Genomic DNA, 8,285 nt, shown 5'->3' with positions numbered 1-8,285 from the left:
AAGCGTCGTCGTTGTCGGGGACCGCTAAGGTTAACAGAAACTAAAGTAAGTAGGTACATATGTTGTATTTTTTAAAATATTAACCTTGGTTTTATAAATTTTAAATTTAAGTTTTTTATTTAATTTTTTTAAAAAGTGTACTAGTGTGTTGGATATCCTGGCTGCAGCATCAGCTCATCGTGTTGCCACCATTGCACTGTATGTAGAATCAAATACTGTTCAAAAGAAATCAAACACGACATATCTGCTGTTATTTTTTCAAGAGTATACTGGTGTGCTGGATATCCTGGCTGCAGCATCAGCTCGTCGTGTTGCCACCACTGCATTGTATGTAAAATGAATTACTGATCAAAACGAATCCAAACACGACATATCTGCTATTATTTTTTCAAGAATATACTGGTTGCAGCATCAGGGCAAGAATTCCATAATCTTGCATAGTTATATAGCATACATTTGTGTTTAAAATTTTAGGTCCCACATATGTTTGAAAGTAGAGTAAAATATCCATTATGCGTCTAAGATTCCTACCGCAGCGAACAAAAGAGCTGATGATCTTGAAACGGCTGAACCGATTTTGATAAAACATGTGTAAGATCCATCGCTAGAAAACCTACTTTCAAATAAAAAAACCGCATTCAAATCGGTTCACCCGTTTAAGAGCTACAGTGCCACAGACAGACACACAGACATACAGACAGAGAGACACACATAGCGGTCAAACTTATAACACCCCTCTTTTTGCGTCGGTGGTTAGTAAAATTGTTTATGAATTATCATACTTCATTAGAAGTAAATCAAATAAGTAAGTTTTAAGATGAATATTTTTAATTTGATTTGACGGTCTAATCAAACGGTCGGATTTTGGTTCTAAGCTAACAAGCAAACGTGTAAACACTCCCTATTTATTGCACTAATCCAAGCCCAAAGTAGTTCTAAAAGAAATAGGTACTTTAGGTGTTATTATAACAATCTTACATGAATTCTAGTCCCCCATTTAATATTAGGTAAGTAACACCATCTACACGTTTTGTGATGACGTAATTAATTTATCACAGCACAATAGATTTTCCGTCACGCTTCGTTTGACGATATCAGTGAAGAAGTGGTTATGACGATGGACTAAAAATAAAGTGAAGTTACTTATAATTCGCTATAGTTTTACAGTATACGTTCTGCACACAATGCAGAGGTGACTGGGGCATTACTTCCGCTGCACCTAACTGTTGTTGAACGTGGAGGTACCTACAATATTAATGTTATATCGACTGAGGAAACTTTTAAGTTTCGAATCTATCGCAAAAATAATTTACCTAGGTACTGAGACTATCAAATTTATGAAATTTGTAAATACTTAAAGCGACTTAACCTGAACGCCTAAGATTGTCTGAAATGTTTCCGGGTTGAGCTGGAGGAGAAATAGTTATTCAAAACTAAAATAAACACATACCTACTTCTATGTACTCTTGGATTGTAAAGGTCGGGCGTAGTAGTAGGGTAAACAGTAAATACCGTGCCTCGAGGGAAATATGCGCCATGTTGCCCTTTACACTCGTTCAATATTTAACACGACAGCCGCCGTCCCGGCCGGCGTGGCGTGACTCTACGATACGACATCAAAATTAAATAACTTAATGCAAAGTTTTTAAACTTAGGATAGAAAACACTAAAGTTTAAGCATTATTTTGCGCATTGCATTGCATAATGTTCAAATTTGATAAACACACGTTACCATGACTCATTCATTAGATTCATCAATTAATGATCTATATCATGTAGAACAGACGATTCAATTCAATTGATAGTGAGCCAGTGTTTCAATACGTGATCATGATCAACTTAATTCAAATAATGTTTTTTTTTTCAGTCGAAATCTTAACTAGCAACCATTACTTCAGGGCTATAAGTACATTAAAAGTTAGTTCGTTTAGTACCATTGCGGTATGAATAATATATAAGCCGGTGGCTTGAAAGGTTAACGAGAGTCGAGTGACGTGCCCTCGGCGGCGTTACGGCGCTGCGGCTCTGTACATTGTGTGGAAATAACCTTAATAACAGAAGCTACGCTGCACATATCTTCTGATGCCGGTTAGCTAATGTACAATCGCACAAATAGGCTAAAACCATCATTAAAAAAATTGCACAGTTAAGCTGATAAAAAAACTGTCTTGTGTCAAAAGCTTAGTTCGGAGATACGCGTCTTCTTAGATCGTTCATGAGTTACATATTTACGTAATTATTTCAATTATATTTACCTACGAGTACGCTGACCATATATTTCATTGTTATATTTATACAACTGTTATAACCGTAGATAAAGATTTTATCGCAAGAAACAGTAAACGAGCAACATTCTTGAATCTGATCTACGTGCATGGAAAATTTATATTAGGGACACGTATCTACAACACTTAGTGGCTACATTCTTGTTGTGTACATACAATGTACACCTACATTTTCACTCGTGTTGTTCTTACGTAGATTGGCTAGGTTAATAATGGTGATGGTATATGTATACCTATAACTAAATGCAGGTACTAATTGTATGTTATTTTTTATGTTGGTACATCTAGGTAGCCACATATAAATTGTGTGGATCTAGGTATATGGATATGGATAACCACGTTATTCTATTTTTGCCACGTTCATTATGATTTTTGTCGCCTGTAGATGCATTTTCACATTCAGTGTGACACAATCCCAGGGAAAAGGAGTTCGTCAAATATCATAAGTAGGAATGGTCAAATATCTAACGCAATTCTTATTCGTATACCCGTTAGATAGATCATCAGGTATTTTACTTGACTGCCTGTAGAAATGAATGTAGAATGTGTGTTGATAATATGTGTAATTTTGCAGGTTACTTTATTAAGTGTGTCTTAGTTATTCGATATTTTTGCTGGTGACTGTACCATAATACAATTTTTTTAACTATAACCCCAGAATTACCGCCTCCACTTAGATTGGTATTGCATAAGTGAGCTCGTATTGTTTAGTCCACGAATTGCGTGAGCTATTGTTCGGGCTCCAGTCGGCTATGCGGTCATCTCGCTCAGCTAACAGCGGCGCATTGTTATGGTTAGTACCGCTTTGCCTCTGGTTACGCCTCTTGTTTCACGTGTTTGCAGTTTTTTAGAGCTCTTTAGTACAGTATTAGGAATGACGCACAACATTTTACCCGTCAGTCTAAGAGAACTCTAGAATGATGTCACTTTGCGTTGACTTTAGAATGATTGCTCAATTGGAAATATAATTTCTGCGACTTTGTCCGTCTCCGTTGTGTTAACTTGAGAATATTGTCTCCTACCTAAGACAGTCATGTATACTATACTTATTTTACTTTGTTAGTACTTATAACTTGTTGACTTTGGTTATTGCTTACTTACATTCAGCTTGCGATATTGAGTATAAGTAAGTAGGTTGTATTGGTAGTGGGCAATGTTATCATTTCCTTAGTCAATATTAAAGATTAACTCGACACAAAACCTGTACCTAGTGCGGTGCGCGAGTACTATGATAAAATCTAAATTTGTGAGATTGGTGGGTGGCTCAAGTGTCGTTATCAGCGTTATCACTCCGGTGCGCTCACACCGCGCAAGTGCAAACACCTGCCGGCTCACCTGTCATGCTGTACCGCTATATCTTAGACGTACTATGATAACACTACGGTTCCGGTTATAATCCGTTAATACTGATATAAAATTAATTTACATTATCACAGGCACATACCTATATATTATTCGTATGTGTGTTTGTATGATCATAATTAAAAACGAACGTTAAAAATCGGCGCATAATTTTTAAAGAACGTGGTCTCTGTGCGCTGAAATAGCGACTGGCAGTGTCAGTCTGCTGTAGCGGTAAATCCGCGTCTCGCCGAGTGCGCTTCAGAGTGTCACGCATATTCCAGTTTCCCGTGAAGCGATTCGCCGCGGTTTCAGCGCGATAAGGGACACCTGCGCCGTTATCGCGGTAACACTTGCTCTGTGACGTTAACTAATGTACGCCGTCAATTCCGCATAACAAACAAGCGGAAAAAAATGGCTGAAGTCCAGTCTAACTATGATTTGACAGCTTTAATCTGATTGTGCTTGTCTTGTCTTAACTTTGCTATATGTACACGTACCGGGTGTGGCCTGTAACACGAGCAAATAATTAAAACATAGATCGTAATCGTCAAACTGAACGACATTAGTTCAGCGACTTTTAAAAATACAGAAGTAATTAGTATATTTTTATACTTTAAAGTTTATTCGAAGAAGCAATGTATAAAGCAAAATGTTTGATGTTTATATAGCGTGACAGGAGGCGGCGTCAATTGGGTTCTAGGATGGCGTACATTGATAACAGTATTTATTTTGTATGAAAAAGGAAAATTTTAAAAACTCCATTATTTTAAAAAGTCACTAAACTTGTTCAGTTTGACGAGTGATATAACAAAGTTAAGACCATTTAGTCTACTATCAAAGGACAATTTCTCTGCAGTGACGCAGAATGTCTGTGTAAAGAAGAAGTTAAGTATTTATGTATATATTTTGTGCTATACTTTTGTCACCAAAATGTATTTCGTTACTTTTATAGACGGAACTTTAAAAAATATTTTCAGTGTACTCGTATTTTTAGAGCCGCAGTAGCTCAGTGGGTTGGACCTATAGCTTCTCGAAGTTTCTCGGAATTTATGTGTGAAATTGCTTTTCAAATTAACTAAGAGCTTTACAGTGAAAGAAAACATCTTTAGGAAATATGCAAACATGCGAAGACATTAAATGGTGTTTGTGTGGAATTAACGATCCACACTGGGTCCGCATGGAAATCACGGCATAAGCCCTCACATTCTGAGAGGAGGCCTGTGCCATACAGTGATACGGTATATCGGCAGAGATGACTTAAATTACCAATAATAAATATCGAGTCAATCGACAACACCTTGGATTTTTTATTTATTTTACATATTTAGGTATATTGTCGCATGTTCAAAAGAAATTTATTAAAAGAAATAATATGTTTTTGCACAAATTTGTGGGACAAACTCTATATTTTTGTGCAAATTCGTATGAGTGTTTGGTCATAACTAGGGACGCCACGAATATTTGTATTCGCATTTGCATTGCGAATAATTCGCATCAACATTCGCATTCGCATAAAACGAATACTTTGCGAATGCGAATGTGTGCAAGTCGTGACGTGTTTCGCCTGCGCCGGCCACCGGCCGCCGAGACGCCGACTCGCGCATGCGCAAAGCGCGCCAACCCGTAATACGTGATTAATTTTGACCAATAGAAAGCACTTTTACTTGTGACAGTGGCTTGTGATTTCTTGATAAGTTTTGTTTTGGACTTTTGGTATTATCACTCTTACGACTCAGTCAGTTGTTGCGCTTACGTAAATAAACAAAATTTGTGTTTTTAATAGTGTTTGGAGACTTTTGACTGTGATTTAAGATTATGGCACAAGTTGAGTTTTTAGTGTACTCCCTTTATATTCGCATTCGCACATTCGCGTCCTAAATATTCGCATCCGCATTCGCATTCGCGAATGTGATAGAAATGACATTCGTGACATCCCTAGTCACAACAAAGTGAGAGCGCTGAACGAACTATTTTTTATGTGTACTTACCGAACATTGCGTCAGAAGAGAGTTGTGGAGGTCAAGAGGGGAGACCTTTGCCCAGCAGTGGGACACTATACAGGCTACTTAAAAAAAATAAAACTTACCAAACATCTCTGAAATCGCTATTCGAGTGAATAAAATATTATTTCTATTTCTGTTTCAAAATGTTTGCTTATCTGTTCAATCTTGATTTCACATCTCTTGATTACATCTCGTATCTGAATTTATGTAAAAATATCTTTTATTTCTTAAAAAAGAGATAGTTATAATGTGATTCAAATCACAATTGCTAGATCCATTGATCACATCTATATGAAACAACCTCTTTATCCCTTTTCAGCAAAAAAAAAGCCAAATCTTTTATGAGTCTGTTACGCTCGCACCGAGTATGCACTTAAATGCAACATAACATGACTACGTATATTTTTACTATAAGTGTATCAAAGTATATATTAATTTTATTAATAAGCTAAGAAACACCGTTTTTGCATGTCACGTAAACAAATGCGTCACTGCAGTGTATGCCTACACACTTAAATCCTGAGTCTTAGGCACAAGAATTCTGACCAAATCATTTACTTATAGGTACGTTGCCAAGCGGGCAGCGTACACTGTTTATGTAAGTACCTACAGTCAAAAAGACTGAGTCGCGTTCAATTTAGAAAATTTTCGCAGTAAACATAACTTTTGTTTATAAGCTCTTATTAATATGATATTTATATGTATACCCATTACCATTGTGAAAACGATTCACAGTAGGTTTGTATGATAAATAAAACTATAAACTGGTCAAGTACCAATCGGAATCGCACACTTCGAGGGTTCGATACGTCCACTGTAAAGCGGGCAGCAGCGCTGTCTATTGCCAACTAAGAAGTCCCGATTCCAACAATGCGGCGTGGAAGAATAGGTAAAATAAACACGCTATTGTCATAAGAAAGAAAGTCGTCGTCATGGAAGTCCACAATAAGATGCATACTACATCAGAATACCAATCCTCAATCGACGGCCACGACCACTCTATCAACAGAATAATAATTTATAGCCCCATTTAGACCATGCAAGTTGATTACATCGCAGATTATTGAAGGACAATGAATTCAGTTGAGTTGATCAAACAAATACCGCAGTAGTGAAACTTGCATGCAAGTTCTCGCATGGTCGAAATGGGACTTAAAAAAGAAATCGGAGCAAATTGGCTGTGACCGGCCGCTACGGAACAGAAAAACATATAGAATGAGAGTGTCACGAATATTTATATAAGGATTACGTTTTTCCTTTTAAGGTACGGAACCCTAATAATCGACTGTAATAGAACTGAGATTGGCCCTCATTTCACAGTTAAAGCTTGTCCCTTACAGACATTTTACATAAAGGGATTTCTACAGGCAAGAGGATGGATATATAGACTCTATATCCATTATAGAGCGTGAATTCTAATTGAATTCTCACATTTAATTTACTAAGTGCACGTGTACCTAAAACTGAAAAGACGAAGGTCGTTAGCTCCGGTGCGGTGCGGGCACACCTGTTTAATGGAATTACCGCTATCAGATGTGATACGGCTTATCGCTAATCAAATAACACTGTACTTCACAGTAAGAGGAAGGTACTTGACAATTATGACTAAAGGTTTGGGTTTTTTGTACTAAAATGAAGCAATAAACTTAAAAAATGTTGTTTTTGCTTAACACGAAACCATAAGAACTCGGTCAGTACCTATCTATTCTTAGCCGGTACGTTTTTCTTACGACAACACTTTCCAAATAGTTAGGAAGACTTACCTTAAAAAAATTGCTAGTCAGACTACTGTAGATTGCTTCTGTATTATTATTCGTAGCTTTTGTGTAAAAAAGTTTTGCTTGGATTTATTTTACTATTGTCATTCGGATAGTAAGTAGTTTTGTAAACCATCATGAAGTAAGTGGGTAGCTAGGTACATAGTTTTTTTTCTGTTCATTTTGCGCTTAAGTTTCTTTCCTAAGAAAGCTTATACGTTGAATCACTGTACGCCTCGTGAATCCGCTGACACCCTAACCGCAGATTAGAGTATAATCGCAGAAAGATAGGCTTTAAATAAAAGCGCGCAAACAGTTTCAAATATGACAGAAATCGATAGATAGCGGCGGGAACCAAATTACATAATTCAGAACTCTTGCCAACTGGCCTTGTGGCGCAACGGATAACGCGTCTGACTACGGATCAGAAGATTCCAGGTTCGAATCCTGGCAAGGTCGCAGATCAATGTTTTTTTTATTTTTTTTAACTATTGCTTTCAGGCTTGTTTACCTGTCTTCAACAATTAGCTGTATTGTTTGCCGCTATGATGGCAATGAGTTAATGTTTGGCGAACGAGCGTTCCATTTAATACCGTTTTTTTAGACAGCACGCGAATCTCTACTTTGCTGAATGATCATTAGAGTATATTTTACATTAACGTACATTTTTCAACGTTTGTGGGCTAAAACAGTCCTTACTCTTGGCGCCTGAGAGTTTATTATAAGTTATGAGATATTTAACGTGTTAAATTATGATTATAAACACGCAGCTGACCAAATATTGTAGTTGTAGTCGCGATAATTGGCCGTGATGCAATCGCGTGATCTCGCAGATCCGTGACCCACGTTCACTGAGACGATTTTTTTTTAGAATAAGCATACTTGTGGAATATGCC

At 37.0% G+C, this 8,285-nt stretch overlaps 1 non-coding gene across 1 annotated transcript; it reads left to right on the top strand.

Moving 5' to 3' along the window:
* The first annotated feature begins 7,775 nt into the window (after window positions 1–7,775).
* Window positions 7,776–7,848, top strand: TRNAR-ACG (transfer RNA arginine (anticodon ACG)). Its single transcript has one exon. It is a non-coding gene; the product is annotated as a tRNA-Arg (tRNA).
* Window positions 7,849–8,285: the final 437 nt, after the last annotated feature.

The sequence above is a fragment of the Choristoneura fumiferana genome, chromosome 8 (assembly GCF_025370935.1).
Source record: "Choristoneura fumiferana chromosome 8, NRCan_CFum_1, whole genome shotgun sequence".
Classification (NCBI taxonomy): domain Eukaryota; kingdom Metazoa; phylum Arthropoda; class Insecta; order Lepidoptera; family Tortricidae; genus Choristoneura; species Choristoneura fumiferana.
Note: the sequence above shows the minus strand (reverse complement) of the source record. Positions and strands in the feature narration are given on the sequence as shown.